The following is a 24700-nucleotide window of genomic DNA, read 5'->3' on the forward strand; positions in this document are numbered from 1 at the left end:
TACTCCCACTGCAGTATATATGTATGTGTACTACAGAGAGAAGCTGCAGCACAGTGGCGGCAGTAAAATACGGATTAAGATGAGGTTGAGAATATTGACTTGGTATTGTTTGGTTACGTTGGCGTTTATTGAAAAACCGTTGTTTGGTTTCATATCCTTTATCAAATAAACATTAGAAAACTGAAATGTTTTGATTTAGGTGGATGGGACATTTGGGGAAACATCAAATTCATGTTTGGATATATTTAGAAAACAACCTTATAGGATGTTACTTGAAATGTCAACAAAGCCAAGCATATGGCTATTGCCTATCTGTATATATACTCCATAGTCTATAATTTCCGATGCCTATCATAAGAAAATGAAATTCTCCCTCCCTACTCCTTAGTCCAAAGAGTCCATGAAATTCTCCCTCCCTAAGTCCAAGAGTTCATCATAGCAAAATGGAACAGGTTTTCTTTCATTGTTTTTAGGTGTTATTTACTAAGGAAGTGTTTTGTGGTGGTGGGTGTGAACTAGTCCACACCACCTTGTGGTACGGATCAATTTACACCACATCACAATCCACAGTTGTTCTGAATTATAGATATAAGGGTGTCAAACGGGCCAGGCCAACTCGATACAGCACGACCCGCGGGAAATCCATGTAAATTATTAAAAGTAACATAAAATATAAAATATAAATAATTGTTAATTAATAAAAGTAAAATATAAAATATAAATAATTGTTAATTATTTAAAAATTAAAATATAAAACAATTGTATACTCTTATCTATTTTTATTGTTTATCTCTTGCTTTAACAAAACCCATGCATCATATATATGAGTCCCGCTAAGATATAATATTTTATAACTAACAGATTAGATCGACTCTTATTGGATAGAATTGAAGGTATATCCCCAATTCAATCTGAAAACTTGGGCTGTATTTGGTTTAAAGGAAAAAATAGGAAAAGAAAAAGAAAGGAAAGGTAAGAAAACCTTTACAAACCTTGTATGAGTTTCCCTACCTTTTTTTTTCCTTTCTTCACCTTTTCCTTCAAACCAAACATAGCCTAAATGGATCTGGTTTCCCAATTCCATTTGATTTTTAGGATCATAAGGATATTCAAATCTGATTCTTACCAGATCAAACTCAGATTCGAACCGACTTAGATGGATTTATTTGAAGTTGCAGCCCTATTGAGTGGACACCGGGGGGTCTAAAATGTCATTTTACACTTCCATTAAAGAGAATGGGCATTAATACACAAATTGCAGGAGGTGTTTTAATTAATATGGTAAAGTGTAGAGGGTGTCTTATAGTGAAAACCTATATTTATTTATTATCTGATATTCTCAATTTAATTCTTTTATTTTTTTTTTTACTTAAATTATATATCAACAAGCGCTAAGCACAGTAGATTAGTAGATAGAGGTATAAACCGGAACATGCCACCCATAGCCTGGTATGACTTGACACAATTTTGAGTTGGTCTAGTACGATGGACCATACTGGGCTTGGGGTTTGAGGTCCATGGGCGAACACAACACAGCATGACTGAACAGGCCGATTTATACCTCTATTAGTAGATACTCAACAAGCGTGTAACATTTTATTTTTAGTTTTAGCTTGCAAGATACTTGTTTCCAAGTTTTGAGCTATTTTCCCCCTTTAATAACAAAAATATTTCACACTCAAATTTCATAATTTTAAATTAAAACCTTGATCATAGAATCTTTTTGTGTTTCGTGATGAACATCCATTTTTGAACCGAAGCTTGAAAGATTGAGAACATCTCACAACACATCGCAGCCATAAATGGGAACATCTTCTCATAAATGAAAAAATTGATGTATGGGAGATTTTATTTTTAAGGTAAAAATATGACTTATGTAAACCCTCTCCTTACATTTCACACTTGAGGTAAATTGTACAAATAAACCTCTTCCGTCTAGTTCTAATAGACAAAATACATAAAATCACCACAATACCCTTGTTTTTCTCATTTAATAAGAAATTGCATTTTTCATATATTCCAAATTTACCCTCTAATGTTCACTTGGCCATGGTAATGCAAAACCCATCCCCGTCGGCCAAGTAAAAATTATGATGGGCAAAATCAGAGTTTCATTATGTTTAAAATCATGAATATTATCTTTTTTTTTCCATAACATTTTAATGTCAAACTAAGGAAGGGTTGCCTTTCTACAATTTAAGTATTTAACCCAAATGTGAGAGGAGATTTCTGATTTTCTGTAGTTGTTAAATGGGTCGGTCCTATCTGATGGGTTCGAATTGATTGAATCGATTATGATGGTTTTGGTGATTTTGTCCTAATAATTGAGTTGGTTTTAGTTATTGTTTATTCCGAATCGATTCAGACTTGGAATCGATTTTTTTATTATATATGTTTTAATTTTTTATAAATTTTATCATATTTTATTTTTGAAATGATAAATTTGATAGATAATAAATAACATAATATTAGTTAAAAATATTTAATTTATTAACATATAAATAACTTAGTATTTTTTATTATTTTTATCAAGGTTATATGATCAAAATTTAAAATTTAAGTTATTATTTAAATAAATAAATATAATTTTAAGTATAATTGGGACGATTTTGAGTCTACAATTTATTTTGATTAATAATCGATTCGAGACCGATCCTACCTAATCCAATCCATTGACAATTCTCACTCTCTAGAGTTGAGAACACATGCCAACAAAACACGTTCTAACACCCTCCCACCATGATCAGGCACTTTACATCTTACATAAGATTGGGATCCACCATAAAAGTGAGACGTGCAATATATGAGAAGTGCGGTGTAAGATCAGGTTGGGAGGGTGTTGGAATGTGTTTATTAGGTGTTAGGAAGGGAAGGTTTAAATATTTTACCCTTTACGGGGGAGGTTTACCCCTGTCATTAAGATTGGTTAATGTTCCACCAAATTCACCAAAATCCATACACACCTGATGCATAACTATTTTTAAAATCCAACACTGTCCTCCAATTCTCTTCTCTTCACTTCTCACGTTCCTTCTCTTCAACCTCCTCTTCTTTGACAGCAACACCACAGGCCTGAAACATCACTCCACAATCCCCTCCTCTTTGCAGATTCGCGGTTCCTTAGTAACCAGAAATGAAGTTCAATCTTCAAAAAAATCACCTCTCTACTTCGAAGTTCCTCTGATCTCTCTCTACTTTGAAGTTGAATCCTTGTTTCAATTCGTCAAAAAGAACATATAACTCTTTGCGAAGGTTTTATTTTGTGTGTTGGCGTCGTCGGAGAAACAGAAGCAGAAAAAGTATGGCGAGGTTGACATCCAAGGATACCCAAGCCCTCTTCCGGTTCTGGTCTCTTCGCTTGGCGTACACCGCTACACCCGCAACTCTCAAGATAATTGATCTCTACGTGATTTTGCGATTTTTCACAGTGTTAATTCAGGTTGTTTACATGGCAATTGTTGGATTTTTCCCATCCAATTCTTTACTTTCAGGAGTCCTATCTTGCGTGGGGACAGCCAATCCTAGCTGTTTGACTTCACATTCAGGTTAACAAAGAGAACAAGGAAATCAAGGACTTGCTACCAGAACGTGCATTTACCCACTTTGTGCTCTACAATTTGGTTGGTGCTACATTTGGTGATCACGAATTTCTTCTAAACATTGTAGTTTAATTACTTTAAAATTTGACGATGGATGGATATACATATCAGCATGGATCACCAAATTTAGCCTTTTGGAGCTATTAATCTCTTCCAAACCAAAAGATGAATACACAAAATCACCACGGAGAATAAAAATAAAAGAACTGATTAAAGACTACCAGTGATGCTTGGGAAATCTATACAAGGCTTGTAAAGGTTTTCCTACTTTTCTTTCTGTTTTTTTTTTTTTTTTTGTTCCTTTTTCCTTTAAATCAAACACAGCCTAAAGGAATGAGAGAAACCAACTGACATGACTGGGTTTGGATTTCAATTACTGTTCAAAACTTTGGCTTTTAGGCTGTATTTGGTTGCAATGTAAATAAATTTACACTGATGTAAAATCATGGCAGTACAAATGATTTGAGGCTGTTTTTGTTTCAAATTTTAACTTATTTTGTTTGATTATGATATAAATTTGCATTTTCATGTATTTATACTAGTATAAATAAATTTGCACTGCAACCAAACACAGCATTAAGATTTTCCGTTGATGTTTCAGAGGAGGAATTTCCAAAAATAAATTGCTGAAATTTCTGGTAATAGATTCAGCAGCAAGTTTAGAGGAAGGTGTTTTGACAATATGTAAAGACTAGGGGTACTTCTGCCAGACCCAGATTCGTAGTTCTTTCGTAATCTTGTTTACAGTGACAAAGATACCCAGAACCGTTTGTGGAGGTGGAGAAATTGCTGTTTCCCTTTCTTTTTCAGAAATTAGGGTTTTGCTTTTAAAGTTTGAGAGACGATGGAAGGCAAATTTGACATTTTGGTTTAATTTGAAAGGAGTACAAATGCAAATATATTTTATAATGTTTATTTATTTTTTTAATTTTTTGAAAATAAATAATAAATAATTATTAATTATATATAATATTTATTTATGTTTTACATTATACATATTTGTATTTGTACTCTCTCAGCTTTTATTTATTTTTCATTATAAAAAAAAAGAAAAATAATAAGGGTATTTAAAAAATAGTAATTGTATAGTTAGCCAATTTCTTTAAAAAGTTATCAAAAATTAAGAAATTTTACTTTTAGTACTTTACATACCGTACTTTTTAACTGTGATCACATTAGCTCCGCACAGAGCGCGCCCCATATCACATCACAACCGTGCATTGGGTACATCTCCCACCCAATGCACGCTGAGACGTGCTGTGGGGCGTTCGTGCGGTGCACTCCGTGGGAGCCAATCCGGATTCCTTTTCACTAGTTGAAAGACTTGAAACCTAAAACGAACACTAAACCTCTGTTCGCCGACCTCCATGGCTCCATCTCTACGTTCATCCGTATTTGCCGATCTCCATCTCTGCGTTCCCTGTGTTTGCCTTTATTTTTTTGAGGCATATTCTCTATAAAACTCCGGTTGCCACCTTGAACTCTTTGTTCGCTGGTCTCTGCAGTCGCAGGCCAACTCGTCGTCAGCCATCAATATCGCCAGCACTTGAACACTCCTTGGAATCACCAATCAAGTAAGTTGGTTCAGATTTCATTCCCCTTTTTGTTTTCGACCCCTTCATTGATTCATTGTCATCGGTTCAAATTGCGAAGTGAACTTGGTTGAGCAGCCCTGGACACTATCGAACCCACTAGTTAATATTCCTATTGTAAAAGAACTTATTCCCACTATTTAAGGAAACATCGAGAATGCATGTTTGATTTAGAGGTAATTTCCCGATACTTGGATGTTAATATTGAAGATCCAAAGCAATGGTGGTGCTTTTTGTTACTCATTTGATTATATAAAATTATTGATGTTGCTCTACATCCTTCATGTACATTTACCTCCCTCATTTTTTATCTATAAATGAAAGTTACCTTCTTTGAAAAGGAAAAAAAAATTATTGATGTTGCCTAGTAGCTTTACTCAGAAGATTATTTTAAGTTCACGTGTCATGGTTCATTTTATTGGTTTTCGGTGTGTTTTGATTGTACCTATGTCTGAGCACATTATCAAATTGCTTAACCAATTTCACTTAGACCTTCAATCATTTCTGTCCATGTCTTTTCAGCTAGCTATCTTGCTTACCTTTTTTAGTTGGCTACTCATGGTCATACTTTTGGTTTTGTTGATTAAGATCCCTTTTTAGTGTTTGGTTTGTTAGAATTCTAACTTTTCTAGATTAGTACGCAGCTTGTAAGTAAATTTTTAGATTCAATTTTTGTGCTTTTGAGCTGATTGTAACATGGATTTTGCTGACATTTAACATGTTTTTAGTTTTCTATCTCTAAATTAACGTGGATGGTTCCAATTTTCAGCTATTCCAAGTTTTTTTTTCTTTGTTAATTCTTGTAACTATGCCTTTTCTTTTCGTCCATTTTCAATACTTCATTTTCTGGGGACATTTACGTGGTTCAGATGGCTAGAGTAATTTGAAATGGATAGCTTATTACCGGGAGATCTCATTTATGGATCAATGAAATGTGTATCTCCAGTAATGCCTTTAATCAGTTAACATTGATTGTTTTAGAGAATCAAAGAATGTTTTTCTTTCTCAATTTGGTTAACTTTCTAACTCTTTTCTCCTATGCTTTCTTCTAGGTAATTAAAATTCATATTGGATTTGCCAGAGATGGATAGTGAAGCGGTATATTCAAGGTTCATCAAACCATGGGTAGTGTTCTGTGTTGCAAGTGTGGGATCCCTATGACCCCAAATGCAGCTAATATGTGTGTCAAATGTCTGCGTTCTGAAGTTGACATCACCGAGGGTCTACAGAAGCATGTTATTATCATGCATTGCCCTGAGTGTGACAGTTACTTGCAGCCACCCAAAACTTGGATAAAAGCTCAGTTGGAGTCAAAGGAGCTGTTAACATTTTGTGTGAAGAGGTTGAAGAACTTGAATAAGTGGGTGGCACCTGTCCAACTCAGGCAGCATGTTTCTCACAGGAGGACTTTCTTCTATTTGAAGCAGCTTATCCTTCGCCATGACGCCGCTGTTCATGCAATAAAAATTAAGCAGATGGATCAGGGTATTGACTTCTTCTTTGTTAATAGGAGCCATGGTGTAAAATTTGTGGAGTCCTTGGGTAAAGTTGCCCCTATAAGGAGCCACAATGATAAGCAACTCATATCCCATGATCCCAAGAGAGTAACAACTACAACTACAAGTACACATTCTCTGTTGATTTATGCCCAATTTAATTTGCAGGGAAGATCTGATATGTCTGCCCCCAAAAGTGGCAGCTAATTTAAGAAATTTAGGTCCGCTTGTGTTGTGCACAAAGGTGACTAATAGCATGACTCTACTGGATCCATTTACTCTACGGTATACTGTTTCATGGATGCTGACCAGTATTGGTGGGCCCCCTTCACATCTCTACTCTCAAGTAGGCAGCTTGTGGAATATATAGTGTTGGACATGGAGATTGTGTCCCCTGAAGTCAATGTTGGAGGTTCAAATATGTTTTAGCTGATGCCCAAGTGGCACGCATGTCTGATTTTGGGAGAAATGACAAGATTTTCCATACAAGGACACATCTGGGCCATATTTTAAATCCTGGAGATTATGCTCTGGGCTATGACCTATATGGAGCTAATAGTAATGATATTCAACTTGACAAGTACAAAGGTCTTGTTCTTCCAGAGGCAATCTTGATAAAGAAGAGGTATGAAGAGAAGCGCCAGAGGTAGCGTGGGAAGCCTCGTCAAATCTCTGAACATGGAAGTAGATAGCTCTGCTAAAGGTAGAATTGATGAAGATAAGATGAACAAGGAGTATGGTGAGTTCTTAAAGGACTTAGAGGAGAACCCTGAATTGAGATTTAATATATCTTTGTACCGAAATAAAGAATACCAGCCATCAGAGATGGCATCTATGGCTGATGAGGAGGATGTACCTTCTGTGCCATTGGAGGAATTGCTTGCTGATCTTGATCTAAGTGATGGTGAAAGTAGGGATGACAACATGAGGGAGTAATTTGCACTTTGTTGTCCTGTTGGATTTTGCATTCATTTTTCATCAATGCATATGTAACGACTTGCCTTTTTCTTTGCACCTTACCAAGATAGTAGAAAAATAATGTTGTGATATTTGTTACACACACACACACACAGGGAGAATGTCAATCTGAACGGATGAATTTCTGATTCACTTTTCACATAGAGCTATAGACGTAGATGTCATATGTAGCAAGTCCCTGAAATCCTGAGATGTGAACATCCTACCTATATTTATGTGGCAATCCTAGCTCCTTAGGAGTGGGTATGTTTGGATACAATTTGGCCAATATTTTTATTGAATTACGCTGGTCCAATTGGTACAGGAAACTCCTTTGTAGCCAAACTCTTTCTGATAAAGGACTAAAGTTCGCATTTGTATGGGATGGTTTTTGATTGTGGAAGGGGACTGCCAAGTTGTGATCAGTTTGTTGTTGGATAGGTAGGTGGCACTTGAGTGATCAAATATCATATTTGAAAAGCAGATCCTTTAGGCTGAATGGCTCAGTGAGATGGGTTCCTATCAACAGATAATGATCTTGCAAACCCTCTTGATAGTTAATTGTGAGGATACTTTCCGGGGGCTATCAGCCTTGAGGTACATCTTGTATTGTATGTAATATATGGTATTCCTATACCTGTGTTATGTCTGCTGTTAGCGGGTATCTTTGGTCCCTTTCAATTATTGACTTGTATGAGTGGAGGGGTTTCTATTTTCTTTAACATTTATCGAGCATTAGAACCTCTTTGATAGAGTTTTAGATAAAAATGATATTTCTGTATGTTTCATATGCCTTGTTCATTTTGCATGTTATTTAAGTTTGAAATAAAATTTACTTGTTTGTAGTATCTTCTTTAGAAGTAAATACAAGTAGACATAGATCTGTGTCCAACCTTGTCAACCTTGTATTGTTAAATAGACATATCTATTTGGTTTGAAAAGCATGTTCTTGGTTTTTGTTTCCAAAACCGAAACCAAAATCATGTTGTTGTTGCTGTTGTTTTTTCTTTTGTTGCTGCAGGAAACCAAAAACATGTTTTTGAAATTTATTTTTAAATAACATGTTTTCATTTGGTTATTTAATCTTATGTTCTATAAATCATATAATATCTGAACTACATTTTTTTTATTGTTTTAAAAACATCATTTTGATGGTTTGAGAAATATGAACCGTTTTTTTAAACAAAACCAACTTGTTTTTCTTTTGTTTTACAAAACGAAAACACAGTTCAAAAACTACATTTTTTTTTTTCTTTTGGTGATGTGACAATTTCAAAAAACAAATGAATACAAAAAGCATTTATGCTACAGCAACACCCCATAAACCACATCCTGCCCGTGAATTTGGCATCAATCCACGGGCAGATTCAGTCCACCCGTAGAAATCTTAGCTCCACCAAACTATGAAAACCCCTAAAAAAATCCATCTTGATTTCTAACGTGGCATGTAAACATTGTCGAATCTTCTTTTCTTGGTTTTTTATCAGGTAAATTAGAAAGACCCCCTTGTATTATGGGGTCAGTGACAAAGGCTCCCCTGTACTTTTTTTTACGACAAAGACCCCCTGAATTTTAGCGTTATGACAAAAACCCCCTTGACCATTAAGTTAGATGACGGAAAGTGTTAAATTACCAAAATACCCTACTAAACTTTTTTTTTTTAATTTTTTTCTTGCCCTTTTTCTCTTAAAACCTATTTAACGTAGGAAATGGATATCTAATCCTCCAGAGTGATTTTATTTATTTTGATTGCCGATCTTTGTTTGTATCCCGAGCACTCTACAAAGTTCCGGAAACGCCCACTTCCTAGTGGCCAAGGCCAACTTGTCACAATCTCACCCATGTGCAATGCGGCCTCCAGAGTCTCCGCCGCGCTATCATGTGCCGAGTCTACGATCCCTATTTTGACCGCCTCCTTGGCCTTTACCTTCGCGGCGTGCAGAACAGTATAAAAAGGGTCCCCATACCATTGTACTCTTCAAATGCAGTCGCCGCGGATCTGCAAGGAGCCCCATCCCATGAGATGATGAGAATGAGTGGGGGATCCATCGGTGGATTTGTTTCACATGGGATACTTCATAGTTGTTCGGTGGCCAGTGTGGGGACCATCTAGCCGAGATTGAAATTCAATTCATGTTCGATCGAGTTTTATGTTTTATACTCTGAACTCGATTCAATATTTTACATTTCACATTTTTTCTTCTAGAATTCTGATATTTTCTATCATCTAGAATTCTGATGTTTTACATTTCAAAAACAGAGCATTATTTCTATCTTCTAGAATTCTGATATTTTCCTTCTTATTCTATCTTCTCTGTTACATTTCACGTTTTCTCTCTTTTCTTCTTCTTCTACTTCTTCTTCTGTATTTGCTGCAATTTTCCTTCTGCGCTGGACGTTGATCGGATATCGCTTGAGAGTCCTGGTGGTCGGGAAGAAATTAGCTTGTCTTCGTCGGCCGGAGCCCAGCTGCAATTATTCGTTTATCTTTGAAAACCCAGAATCAGAAACGCAGAAAATTTTCATTTTTCTTTTCCTGGTGCATGTATAAATCATACTGACGAGGTGGTGGAGGAAGACTGAGATCTCGACTCGAGCAAGCTCATACACAGGACAAAGACGTGGGCCAACGCCGAATGGCGTAAACAGATTCCTTGTCGATGTTGCTGCTCCTCCCCCCCGTATTACTCTGTTTCAATTATATTTTTTTACGTTACAACGTTTCTCTCATTATTTCATTGAAATAAATAAATGAATAAATTCAACAGAGAGGGAGAGAGCACAGCCCGAAATGATGCAAAAACTTTCCAACCCTTTGTTATGGTGTAGAGTGCTTGAGGTTAGTTTTGAGGTTCAATTGAGAAGAGAATGAACAGTATAAAAGGGTAGTAAGGACATTTAAAAAATTTTAAACGTTCAAATGAGAATCTTTTTCAAATTAACGAATAGAATTCTAACAGAGGGGTCTTTGTGACAAAAAAAAAAGTACAGGGGGATTTTGTCACTGGCCCATAGTACAAGGGGGTTTTTGTAATTTATTTTCTTTATCTTTCTTTTTTGGGTAAAATATAAAAACCTCCCATGGGTTTTCTGATAATCATAAAAATCTCCCCTTGACATAAGGGGTGTATTGAACTTCCAAAAATGCCCTTATTACCATTAGGGCATCGTTGTATATAATCCAAAATTCCAACTTTGCCCTTCCATACTTCACTCGGCATGACACCTTCACTTTGTCCAAATCTGAAAACACATCTCTACTGGCAATGGCCTTAACATATCATTTATCTGCTCCACAAATTTGAGATCTCATTGGAGTTGGAGCACTCAAAGAAGGCATTAGCATTCATTTCTCTTTCAAATCTGTATATATAAATCCAGACCCACAAGCAGCTCGGTGATGACAGTCTTGGTCGATGACTGGTTCACAAAATAGAGTGCATGCATAAGAAGAACATTTGTCTTTGGCATCAAATCAAAGCTATGCTCACTCTGCCATTCTATCATACATGTTGTGTGCTAACAGTGGTAATCAACCCAGAATCCTTCCAAATGCATCTCTCCACTCTCTAGCCCCTAGCAACATCTTATGCTAGTTGACAATATTCCTTAGCAGTCATCCCTAGCATCAACATCAAGAGCAATTGATTCGTGTCTGAAGCAAATGGGGTTCTTGCCTGAAAGGGATTTTTCAGAGCTGGATGAGCTTGGACATTAGCCCACTGATCTCAAAAGCTAAGATGCCAACATGGATATATTACACATTTTGTTGGTTGTTGTAGACTTTAGTTGTCCAAATCAATCTGTCTCCAGAGACATGGATTTGAAGGTTGAGGATGTGGTATTATTGCTTTTGTTAGGAAGAATGAGAAAGGCATGGAGAAGACAAAGGAAAAGAAAATGATTGAATAATAGAACTGTAGAGAAAGAGAAATTTCAAATGCCAGTCTTTACTGCTATACTTCAAATATGAAATTTGCTGCTTCTCCGATGGCTGAACTTTGGCTACGATGAGGTTTCAGGGAAAGTGAAGAGTAAGTACATAGGATCATTTGACCGGATAGTCCTTGGTTTGGGGTAATTTAGGAAATGAATACTAAATGGAAATTTTCAAGGATAAAATTGGTATTTAAAAAAATCAATTCTCCTTTTCTGTTGGGAAAGATAGCAAAGGGACGGTATTTATACATCTTTTTAAAATGTTAGGAGAATTTTTTTGTTAAAATTAAAAATACAAAGGAGATTTTTATGATTGTCATAAAACTTATGGGAGGTTTTTATATTTTACCCTTTTTTCTTAAGAAAAGGGAAGGAAAAGACACAGGCAAGCACTCCGGCACTCCCTATCACAAGGGGGGAGTGCAGTTTAGCACCATACTCACACATGAGCTTCTAGACATGCAGTGTACAGTGACTTTATAGGAAATTACTGGCACACAACTTTTTAATCCGAACCTCCCCTGCCTAAGCCACCCTTGAATATTTTTTGGGTTTGGTTGGGCCTTGGGCGGTAGTAAAGTAGTAGTACAATGAGGGTTTCTCACTTCTCAGGGGATCTGAGCAACTACGAACAAGGTCTTTGCTGTTAGCCTCCAAGAACTGCTATCACCAAAGACCGGTTGCTGGTTATAGCTCTCTTTCATGCAACGTTTTAAAAATCGATCTGGAAATGGAATTGTTCTAGCCATTGGTTTTTCGGTTGGTGGTCCGATAGTCTAGTCTGAACAAATGGTCTGTTTTGACAAATAAATTAAAAAAATAAAAAAAAAATAATCAAAAACCGCTAAACGGGTTAATTGCTCGACCATTTTAATTAATAGGTTATTGACTTTTTTAACCAAATACCGGATTTGGAGTAAAACAAAACCGATTACCTGAACGATTCCCAGGCCAAACGGTCCAACCGTCTGGACCAACGGCGCTTGCTTTCATGAATGCATTGAGTTGAAAACAATGCGGCAATGCCCCATCTAACAGTTCGAACATAGACATTTTTTTAATGTAATCTCAGGTTTAGGAATTATGAGAGGTGGCTGTACTGTGCTTGCATCCAACTGAGTAATAAATTAATAATAAAACCATGGACTTTTTAACAAATGGGATGGTATCAGTGTTTTACCGGTTGGTTTGGTTACAGTATTTGCTGTGAGCCTGGGACAGCAGCAGAATATGAGTTTTGTGCCTTTCAGAACAGATGATACTCAAATCGGATTTTCTGCCCACTACTGACATCTTGAATTGTGAGATATGTGGGTGTAATTCACGGCAGCGACGGGTAGAGTGTGGATAAAAAAAGTGAATATGCAATCAGAGAACAACAACAATGTACCCAGTTACCTGGCCTTATTCTTCAAGAAATAAATAGTTTGAAAGCATTAATTCTTGGCATGATTATTGATAATGTTGGACAGTTTTGTATGCCCTTAGCTTCAATCATAATGATGTACTCTATGAGTTTATTATAAATGAATAAAAGTGCATATTTGATTCATGATCCCTTGGTATGTTTCTGTGTAATACCCTTAAACTGGACACCTAATGAGACTCGAGTTAGTTTAGAATGTTCACAGCCAGTGGGTCGGTCTGGGGAGATCTATCCTGACAAGGCTGACACTGTTGTGCCACCAAGTCGGTTGGGGTGGCCTGTCTCAGCTGCCAGGGTGAGACCCTAGGCACATACAGTGTGGGATTAATTGAATCTATGAATTGGACCGGATTTCCAGTGTTGCCCTGGACCTTGCATATTGATGGGCAAAACTGTAAAGTTACACCCGACCCCTAGACTCGATTATGATACTGCACTAGGTGTCGGATTGGACTGTTTTTGATGTACCAATCAGTGAGATCCTTAGCGGGGGTCAAAATCCGGGTATGTTGGGACAGTCTGAGAATTCATCTGAGTGGGTGATCATAGTGACAGGATCAGCCCCTTTGTCGGACAAAGGTAATGATCGGGGATGCACTCTCACTGATGGAAACCAAGACTGCCGGCAGCCGAGTTCAATTGTTGAGATTTGTTTTACAAAGTATATTTTATATGAGATATAAAAGTATATATATTATGGTTTCTAAAAGGTTTGCAAAAGGTTTTAATTCCCGGGATCCATATAAGTAGAGAGTGCAACACTGTTCCTTGTAGCCGAGGGAGAGGTCATCTCTTGTCGAGTAGTGTATGATCATTATGGGCTGAGAGGTTATGTGTAAAACCATTGAGGATAATACCTAATGGGATAATCTTGCATCTGCCCACAGTCCCTGGGTGTTACAAGGTGGCTTGGCCCAGGGACCATTTAGGGTAAGTGTTGGGCCCATAGAGCCCATTTGATGGGTTTCAAGGGGTGCATTGTTCATAACAGTGTATTCGGCTAGGCCTGGTAACAAAGGCTGGGCTAAACCCATGTGGCTAATGTGTAGATCAATGCTTGGGTCCCACGCCATACAAGGAAGCCCAACTGGGCAGCAGTTAGGAAGGTTAAGTGAGCACATAAGCTTGATGGGCCTAAAGCCCATTTCGAACTGGGCTATTTAATTAATTAATTATGGGGCGAATTCTGAGATGGATTAGCTGATAGGATAGGGTCTTGACCCTATCCACTCAGAGAGTTCAGATTAATGTGATTCAGATCTAGAAACCTCCTAATGAGATTAGGAGAAAGCTAATCTAATCTGCAGATAAGATAAGGGTTTATCCCTATCACCTAAAGAGAGGTCTTATCCAAATATGATTTGGATAAGCAGCTCCTAATTGGATTAGGAGCTGATCTTTTATGTTAACAAAAGAAGGAAGGGGGCGGCAGTTTTTAGAAGACAATTCATTCAGATCCTCTTGAGTGGTGAAAAATCAAGAAGGAAGAATTAAGCATCCCTACAGAATTCTTTCTTGCCGCCTCCCTGTTCTTGCCGCCTTGTTTGCCAGTTCGATCTCCAGTTGTGGGAGAAGTCAAGATTCGATCTTGACATCAGTTCTTTTAGAAAGAATTGCTTGAAAGCTGTGCTCACGTGCCATCCTGCTGATTCTTGCGAAGGACAGAGTTCTTGGAGAAGAACACTGCTGATTCTGCTCCATCCTACACTGCGCCATATTCAGTGGGAGCAGTCTTTGGATCCTTCCTTGGGCGTGAACACTTTCGTTGGGGGATACTGTTTCTCCGTATCAGATATAATCCTCTCCTACTCCTTTTGGTTCAGATCTGGTTCAGTTTATGGTTCAAGAATGATCATTGAAAATATGATTTTCTAAATAGGGAATGCGATTCCCAGTTGAAGGGAGAGAAAAAGTTTTTTGAGATTCGCCTCCTTATTCCGCAATCTTTGAGCGTCCATAGGATGGATCTCTCATCTCTTCAGATAACACATCCTATAATGCTATAATGGCATGGCATGGGTCCCCAATCTCCATTCCTGAAATAAGCCGGATCAGCTGCACTTAGATGGTTGTGTTAATGGTTGTTTAACTTAATTTAGCTAATAATGATGTCCCCATGTCAGCTATCAAGTGTATTATGTCTATGGCCTAATGGTCCACTCCACATTCCTTCACTTGGCTGATGCGGGCCGGGGGCCTTATTATTATTAGTTAAACAGCAGCCAGCACTAGCAGCCCCTAACCTAAAGACAAACATCATCAAATAATTAAAATAATTAATGCAGCTAAATCTGGATTCCACTTCCACATAAATATGCCAGGCAATTGATATATAATCTGAATCATATCTTTATTTATTATTAAAATACAAAAAAGCATCTTTTACGCTATTTGTAGAAATGACCACAAAGAAAAGAAAGCAACTTCAGCGAGGGGAGGAACTGATCATAGCTTTGAGGAGAGCACTGCACTCCCCAAACCTAGCTAATGGAGAACAAACAAGGACGGATCTCGCCTCTCGGTGTTATAAAATGTAAATTCAGAACAACCCTTGAACTGATTTTGGTTTTCATTGCTGGCAATGGCAAGAACGTGTTTCATTAAGGGATGGTGTTCCAAGTTCCAAGGGAGTGCTGATGTGAACTCAAAGACACACATCAACCCCCATAATCAGCTTTCAAGCTTCCAACAAAAGTACATAGTCATCTACCCTATATGTAAATGGAAATGGAAATGGAAATGGAAATGTAATGTGCTTCCAGTTGATTCCATTTGGTGATAATAGTTCTGGCAGTTATGGTTCTAAATTTTTAAATTCCCGTGGTTATAGTTCTGAATAGTTAAAGTTATGATGAATTGCTAATGTATTTATCCATCTCTTTTGATGATTGGAAATGTGCTCATTTATCTCTTTTATTGGTGATTCTGTCTCATCTTTCATCTATTGTAAAAGTTTTTTCATTTTCTCCTTATTCATTATAAATATTTTGTTTTTTCTAAAAATTTGTATTTTACTTGGTACTGTTACGAGTTCTTTGTTTTCATACAATGTTTCTATACTTTTTTGCTTGATACATTGACTATTACTTTGTATTCATACAAGTTTCATAGTTGAATGAAATATGATGTTTTTCCTTCAAAAAAAAATGTAGACCCTAAAAACGATTTTAGGCAGAAATAGAGAGTGATTATATTGGATAACAAACTACTAATGGTTGAGTTAGCATTTGGTTATATGTAGTATCTTAGATCTCACTCATCTTATGCCCCAACATAAACCCATATATGAAAACGTTCAGCAAGGATCACTTATATCTGTGGATTCTACGGATAGAGAGATCAAAGGTTGAAACCCAAGAGAATGTTTAATACCTGTATTTATTTCATTATGTGAATTATATGAGAGTTGGTTAGAAGTTAGATTGCTTAAGGCCTCAACCCAAATCAAATCCATTGTACATATTTTTCTTCAAGATGACTGCCACCAAGAACATGTACATGCCAGGAGAGATTTTCCATCCATTATAAATATCAACCTAGATAAACAATGGCATCAGATTCAGGGCTACGTCACATTTTTTCAGTTGATGGTTCTTTAAGACGACTGGTTTAGTTGATACAATTTCAAAATAAGAAGGCCAAACGCCTACAGCATGGACTTGGGTACTGCATTGGCCTTGACCTTTGATGGGAGAATAATAGTTCAGCCCAGAGTTGGAATTTTTAGGCCTAAAGTACAATTGGGATGGGTGTAAGTTTGAAATTTATACCAATTCACGGATGGGCATTCGTGTATAAATGGGAGTTTTTTTTTTTACTTAAAAGTGTTTTCTTTTTTTAAGAGAAATACTTACCAAACGCTTAAAACACTTGTTGTCACATTTTATTTATCACATCCCAAAGCTCAGTAGCAGAAGTTTATCCAAATGTATCGTTGTTTTAGGGGCGTTCAGTATTCCCAAAAAATGTGAATTGTTTTTATTGCTAGAGTTCCAACAACAAAAAACAAACATTCATCAATTGTTTGTTTCCAAAACTGAACATGTTCTTGGTTGTGTGTCTATGTATGTTTTCGTTTTGTTTTAGATACGGAAAATCAAAATACATATTCTTGAATTTCTGATTTAAAGAATAAATCATATAATATCTATATTCATGGTTTTAAAAAGCTTTTCGGAAATGGAACAGTTCTATCCATTGGTTTCCGGGTCGATGGTCTAACTGTCTGGTTTGAATAAATGGCCCGTTCTGACAAAAAAATTAAATAAAATAATTAAAAATAAAAATGGCCAAAAACCATTAAACAGGTCGACGGTTCGATTACCCAGGTCTATGGGTCATTGACTTTTTCAACGGTTTTTGGCAAGGGACTGGATTTGGGGTAAAATGGAACCGGTTTGGATAGACGGTTCCTAAGCCAAATGGTCCGACCATCCGGGTCAATGGCGGTTTGAGAACCATGTCTATACTAACTTGTTTTTGTTTTTTAGGACAAGTAAAAACTTGTTTTTGTTTTTAAAAACAATGTTTTCATGGTTTCATAAACATGAATTATTCTTTTAAAGAACCAATTTGCTTCTCAAAGGACAATTCAAGAATATTTCTCAATTGTGTGTGTGGGTGTTTGCCAAATGTGGCAATTTTAAAGCAAATGGAAACAAAAACATTCATATTATAAAACACCATCTTCATAAGCTACTTTTTGTTCTTGGGGAAAGGTAACCAAGGGATTTCATAAATAGAATCAGCTTCTAATGTATTCAATTTTCCATAAAAGAATTAGCACGGCTACTTTGCTTGTATAGTTCCACAGTTGACCAGTTGTATAAGCTTTCCCTATAGACAGACAAGAAGTACATGTTACCCTAAAATGGCTATAGTTGCAAGTAAAAAGAGAATGCCAAGAAATGGAAGTTAGAAAATCACCCCTTCTGAAAACAAGATGCAGTATCAATTTCAATCTTCTGATAAATGCAACTTTAAGGGGCGCATTCTTTTTCTGGATTTTGAATCCCATTGACCAAGAATCCTATGTTCTTTTTTCAGATTTATGTGGGGACCAGGGAAAGTTTATTTTCCTGCCTACCACTTACCCAGGTAAGTGATACCCATCTCCTAGGTGGGTAAATAACTTTCCCACCTTGGGGGAAAGTTGCCAATACTTGAATGGGACAAAAATGCCCCTTGTAATAATGGATTTTTATGGCTAAAATGGTCATTGTCTTGTTTGCATGGGAAATAAAAGAACATGGGTAAATGCACTTACCCAAGCAAGTCTTTACTGGGAAACACTTACCTGGGTAAATGTATTTACCCGAGTAAGTAACTTACCAAAAAGTGAACGGGGCCTAAGTATTACCTACCTTTTAGGACCCTATCCCTATGCATTTCTACCTTGTAAACTGTAACTACTGCATTTGGCTTAAGTATAGGAATTAGGAACTACATCTCCAAGATATGGATCCTGTTGGAATTGACTCAAAAATATTGGAATCAAATCCTAGAAAAATTCAGCTCATAATATGATTCTCGGGTACTGTTCAAGCATGAACAGTAACCCATAGAAGGAATTTCTGTTTCCTTTAGTTTTTCGGTCCCATTTTGTTATCTTTATATGGTGTTTTATACACCGTTGAATCGGGGACGAATCAAGGGTCAAGATTAGTTCATGGTGAAAGATTTTTTCTTTGTAATAAGAAAACCTAATTTTTTTGGGTATTTATTTTTTTTCTTTTCAACGGTGAAATTATCATGAAGAGCGTGTGGCTATCTTGTATCTTCTTCTTCAACAATTAAATAAAATTTCTCTTGTGTATGCTCTTCCCATGGATATAGGAGGATTTTCTTCGAACCACGTAAATCCTTGTGCCTTCTTCTCTATTTGTTTAATTTCTTTTTTGTTTACTTTGCCATTATTTTGTATGTACTCCATTTTTCTTTATGGATCAATTCCGGATACATGATCCGATGCTCTTGTGCCAACAAATGGTATCAAAGTTTTGGTGTTAAATCTATGAAGCACTTATGATGGCAAAGATGTCGATTATATAAGTTCGAGGTGGAGAAATTTGATAGCAAGATGGACTTTGGGTTGTGGAGAAAGAGAGTGAAAGCGACTATGGTACATCAGGGTCTTCACAAGGCTCTTCTTGGAAGGGAGAAGGCAAAGAAGATGACAAGTGATGAGTGGGTTGAGTTAGATCTGAAGGCATTGAGCATGATTCAGTTATATTTGGCAGATGAAGTGATGTACAATGTACTCAATGAGGAAATCAACATTGGCTTGTAGACAAAGTTGGAGAAATTGTATATGACAAAATCTCTCACTAATAAGTTATACCTGAAGAGGCAATTATACAGTTCGTGTATGGACGATGGAACCAATTTGTTGGATCATTTGAATACATTCAATCGCTTGATTGCACAGCTTCTCAATGTAGATGTGAAGATTGATGAAGAAGATAAAGTGATTCTTCTCCTCTCATCTCTCCCAGAAATGTATGATCGATGATGACCATCTTGTATGGAAAGGATATATTGGTGATGGATGAGGTCACAAGTACTCTGCTGTCAATCAAGATGCGACGAAAGTCTACCTCTAGTGATGGTGAAGGTTTGACCGCAAAGGATTCAAGTTATGAACAGGGCAAATCTAAAGAGAGGGGAGATAAGAAGAATATAGGCATATCAAAATCCAAATTGAAGAAAGCACAATGCAAGTGGTGCAAGAAAAATGGTCACTAGCTAAAGGATTGCAAGAAATTTGCAGAGGCTCAAAAGAAGAAAGGTAAAGTTGCAAACGAGGCAAGTGTCACTTCCGATATGGAGAATGATGAAGATCTTCTTACAGTCTCCTCAGGTATGGATCCCTTGGATACTTGGATACTTAATTCTAAATGTTCTTATCATATGTGTCCTTATAGATATTGGTTTTCTACATATGAGTCACATGTTGGCGGCACGGTTCTTATGGTAAATGATGTTAAATGTAAAATTGTTGGGATTGGGACAATTAAAACTAAGATGTTTGATGGGATTGTTATAACATTAACAAATGTTAGGCATGTTCCAGATCTTAAGAAAATTTTAGCCTCACTTGGTGCTTTGGATGACCTTGGGTGTACATATAGTGGAACTGATGGAGTCATAAAGGTTAAAAAGGGTGCCATGGTTGTCATGAAAGGAGAGAAAAATGGATTGTTATATAGGTTAATTGGAAAAACTGTCATTAGGGATGCAACTGTCACATTCACTTTAGGTGATGATCATAGTCAGTTATGACACTTGAGATTGACACACATTAGCAAGAGAGGCATGATAGAACTACACAAAAGGAAATTACTTGATGGTGTTAAATTTTCCAAATTAGATTTCTACAAATATTGTATTTATGGAAAGCAATGCAGGTCAGTTTTACAACATCTACTAAAAGAAGCAAAGAGATTCTTGAGTATATGCATGCAGATACATGGAGTTCATTGCCAATGACTTCTAGTGGTGGAGCACGATATTTTGTTAGCTTTGTTGATGATTATTCCAAAAAGGTTTGGTGTACTTCATGAAGCATAAATCCGAAGCCTTTGAGAAGTTCAAGATTTGGAAGGCAAAAGTGGAGAAACAAACCGAAAAGCAGATAAAGTACCTATGAGGCTACAAACAGATAATGGTGGAAAGTTTACCTATATAGAGTTTCAAAAATTTTGTGTAGCAGAAAGGATTACTCAACATCTCACTAGTCCAGGTACACCACAATAGAATGAGGTAGCAGAAAGAATGAGCATGACACTAATAGAAAAGGCAAGGTGCATGAGGATCTTTGTAGATTTACAAAAATAGTTTTGGGCTGAGACAATTAATATGGCTTGTTATGTGACAAATAGATCATCTTGAAAAGCATTAGGACTCAAGATAACAGAAGAGGTATGGATTGGTAATTCTATTGATTACTCAAATTTGAGAATTTTTGGATGCCCTTGTTATGTCTTGTTGCAAGACGGAGAGAGGACAAAGCTTGGTGCTAAGTCAAAACCTTGCATTTTTCTAGAATATAATGAAGGGGTGAAAGGATTCAAACTTTAGAATCCTAACACCAAGAAGGTTGAGATAAGAAGAGATGTTGTATTTGATGAAGCTTCTGTGTTGAAAAAAAAAATCAGCAACAAATCCAAGATGGTGAGAAAAGCAATATCTCAATTCAAGTGGAGCTAAGTGAGGAAGAGAAAATGGGTAGTGAACTAGTTGCTATAATCTACAAATTCTTCTCATCAAAGCCGAAAAGATATACAATTCCAAGAGGAACCATCATATTCCATTGCTATAGGTAGAGCTAAAAGGGACATCAAGATGCTAGTCAAATTTGATGAAACAATTTCATATGCATTAACAACTAATTGTGGTGACCCAGTGACCTACAAGGAGGCAATGAAAGATAAGGACAACTCACTATGAATGGGTGCTATGAAAGAGGAGATGGCTTCTCTTTGGAAGAATGAAACTTGAAAGTTAGTAGAATTGCCTAAGGGTAAGAAGCCTATTGAGTTCAAGTGGATGTACAGAAAGAAAGAAGCTTCATTTACAAGCAAATTGGTTAGATACAAGGCAAGGTTAGTAGCGAAAGGATATACACCAAAGGAAGGAATGGACTTTAATGAATTTTTCTCCTGTAGTGAAGCAATGTTCCATTAGAATCATGTTAGCAATGGTAACTATGTGGGATATAGAGTTAGAGTAGCTTGATGTGAAGATAGCTTTCCTCCATGGGAGTTTAGAAGAGGAGATTTACATGGTGCAATCTAATGGGTTTGTCGAGAAACACAAGGATCAACTAGTTTGCAAGTTGAATAGGTCGCTCTATGGCCTTAAGCAAGCGCCAAAGCAATGGTACAAGTGCTTTAACACTTTTATGACTTCACATGGCTACATCAAAAATAAGTATGATAGTTGTGTTTATTTTTGTTTCCTTCATAATGACTCCATTATACTATTAATGCTTTATATTGACGACATGCTTATTGCCTATAAGAGTTTGCATGAGATTGCTAAGTTAAACTAGTTATTGAGCATGAAATTTGAGATGAAAGATTTAGGTGGAGCAAAGAAAATCTTAGGTATGGAAGTTCAAAGAGACAAGTGCAATGAAAAGTTGTGGTTGACTCAAAAAGGGTATATTGAGAAAGTGTTGGCCAAATTCAATATGAAAGAGGCTAAGGCAATGAGCACACCGCTAGTTCAGCACTTCAGACTATCTGTTCAAAATTGTCCAAAGACAGAAGAAGAATGTGAGGGCATGATACATAAACCTATGCCAGTGCAGTTGGATGTCTTATGTATGTTATGGTATACACCAGACCAGACTTGTTTGAAGTAGTTAGTGTTGTGAGCAGAATTATGGCTAATTCGGTGAAAAAGCATTGGAATGGTGTAAAGTGGATTCTACACTACTTGAACGGTACCCAAGATACAGGTTTACTGTTTCTAAATGGTTTGAAAAGAAACAAAGCGGTTGGGTATGTAGATTTAGATTTTACGGATGACCTTGACAGAAGAAAATCTACTATGAGATATATTTTCACTCTTTCTCAAGGTCCTATTAGTTGGAGATTTACATTACAAGATATGGTGGCTTTGTCTACTATAGAAGCAAAGTGCATGGCAGCAGTAGAGGCAAGCAAGGAAGTTGTATGGTTGATAGGATTGGTTCAAGAGCTTGGAATTGATCAAAAGAACATTTTGTTCAATGTGACAATCAAAGTGCTATATGTTTTGCAAAGGATCCGGTATACCACACAAGGACTAAGTACATAAATGTGCGGTATCACAAGCTCAGAGATTTTGTAGCAGATGGTGACATTCAAACAAGGTTTATAATATTGATACGCCCGATATGCCCCTGTTTTGTTTTACTTTTTTTATTTTTTTCTAAAACCGATTCAAGGGGCAATTTAGGTCTCCTCCACCCCCTGAACCGATCAGACCCCCAATACACCCATTATAAGAGTGTATCGAGGGGTCCAGAAACGATACATATCAACCGATACAGACTAATACGTATCAATATTTTGAACCTTGCATTTAATTGGAAAAGATTTCTTCCTAAACGAACATAGCAAACATGATGACCAAGCCATTGCCAAAGGAGAGGTTCAGGCATTGCCTGAATCTTTCAAACATACAACGGTGCCAAGTTGTGAAGGCCCCAAGAAGAGGGGGCTATATTCTAGAGAGAGAAATGGAATAGATTGAAGAAGAGAGTTGAATTTTTTTTTTTTAGCCAAGGTGGAAAATGTTGGAATTGACTAAAAAATATTGGAATCAAATCCCAAAAAAATTCAGCTCATAATATGGTTCTCGGGTATTATTCAAGCGTGAATAGTAACCCATAGAAGGAATTTCTGCTTAATTGTTCGGTCCCATTTTTTTATCTTTATATGGTGTTTTATACACCATTGAATCAGGGACGAATCAAGGATCGAGATTAGTTCATGGTTAAAGATTTTTTTTGCAATAAGAACTTTTTTTTGGATATTTATTATTTTCTTTTCAATGGCGACATTATCATGAAGAGCGTGTGGCTATCTTATATCTTTTTCAACAATTAAATGAATCTCTCTCGTGTGTTCTCTTAGGATTTTCTCCGAACTACGTAAATCCTTGCTTCTTCTCTATTTGTTTAATTTCTTTTTTATCTACTTTGGCATTATTTTGTGTTCTCCATTTTTCTTAATGGATTGATTCCGGATACGTGATCCGACACTCCCGCGCCAACAGATCCATATTGTCACTGGAGAATCCCATGAATAATTCAATCTATGGAAATTACAAAAGACAATAAATGATATTTTGCAGATGCACATACCAATACCATGGTGGAGGAAAACAAACCTTCCAAGAAAGTTGGCACTAATGTAGGAAAATAAAATTCCTTATAATTTAAGCCATTTTTGAAACAAGGTTGATATTTTCAGTTTGTTTCCGGCAACATTTATGTGATTTTCAACTTTTCAGGTCTGCTTTCCAATTTAAACAAAGCACCAAGAAAATTATGAGTATGATTCACTTTCTATTAAATATCATTTTTTCAAGATAATACTCCATTCACTCGTATTCTACGTGAAACCAAGGGCAGCCTTAATTTCATGTCATAAATACACTTGCATAATTTTTGTAACTAAAACCTTTCCAAAATCTTATCAAAAGGGAGAAAAACATTTCAACACAACAGTCCAAGTATGTAAAATAGCATAACCCTTTAATCTAACATGAACTAAAGTTATATGAAATATACATGTATAACAGATGAAAAGATCAATAAATTAAAACTATTGCATTATAAATCTTGGTGTCCAGGACAAAGTAAAGCTTGGGTTTAACTGGGTATTCATGCATAAGGGGGAAGCCCCTATAGTCTAACCTCTCTCTCTCTCTCTCTCTCTCTTCTTTTTTTCAAGTGGCTGCTCGTAGACTTGAACCCAAGATTTTACCCTTACACCAAGCAATGGCCCCTAATATAGTTAATGGAACAATTAATCAAAACCAGAGGAGTCAGTAGCACTTGGTATATATTTTAATGAAATTAACAAATCCTTGGAAATATGCATGCTCAAGTAAGATGGATACGTAGGGAACTGAACTCCGCGCAGATGGCATAGCTATATCTGTAAGGAATCCTTTCAAGACTATGTTAGAAGAGAT

General features: G+C 36.6%; 2 pseudogenes across 1 annotated transcript; both read left to right on the forward strand.

Annotated features, from left to right (window-relative positions):
- Positions 1-3301: 3301 nt before the first annotated feature.
- On the forward strand, positions 3302-3657 carry LOC104610419 (dolichyl-diphosphooligosaccharide--protein glycosyltransferase subunit DAD1 pseudogene; annotated as a pseudogene).
- Positions 3658-4918: 1261 nt separating this feature from the next.
- LOC104610349 (uncharacterized) lies at positions 4919-7700 on the forward strand (annotated as a pseudogene). The gene is made up of 2 exons (XR_016081003.1): positions 4919-5173; positions 6244-7700. The product of XR_016081003.1 is annotated as an uncharacterized LOC104610349 (transcript).
- Positions 7701-24700: the final 17000 nt, after the last annotated feature.

This window comes from Nelumbo nucifera, chromosome 1 (assembly GCF_055504915.1).
Source record: "Nelumbo nucifera cultivar China Antique chromosome 1, China Antique-T2T, whole genome shotgun sequence".
In the NCBI taxonomy this organism is placed as follows: Eukaryota; Viridiplantae; Streptophyta; class Magnoliopsida; order Proteales; family Nelumbonaceae; genus Nelumbo; species Nelumbo nucifera.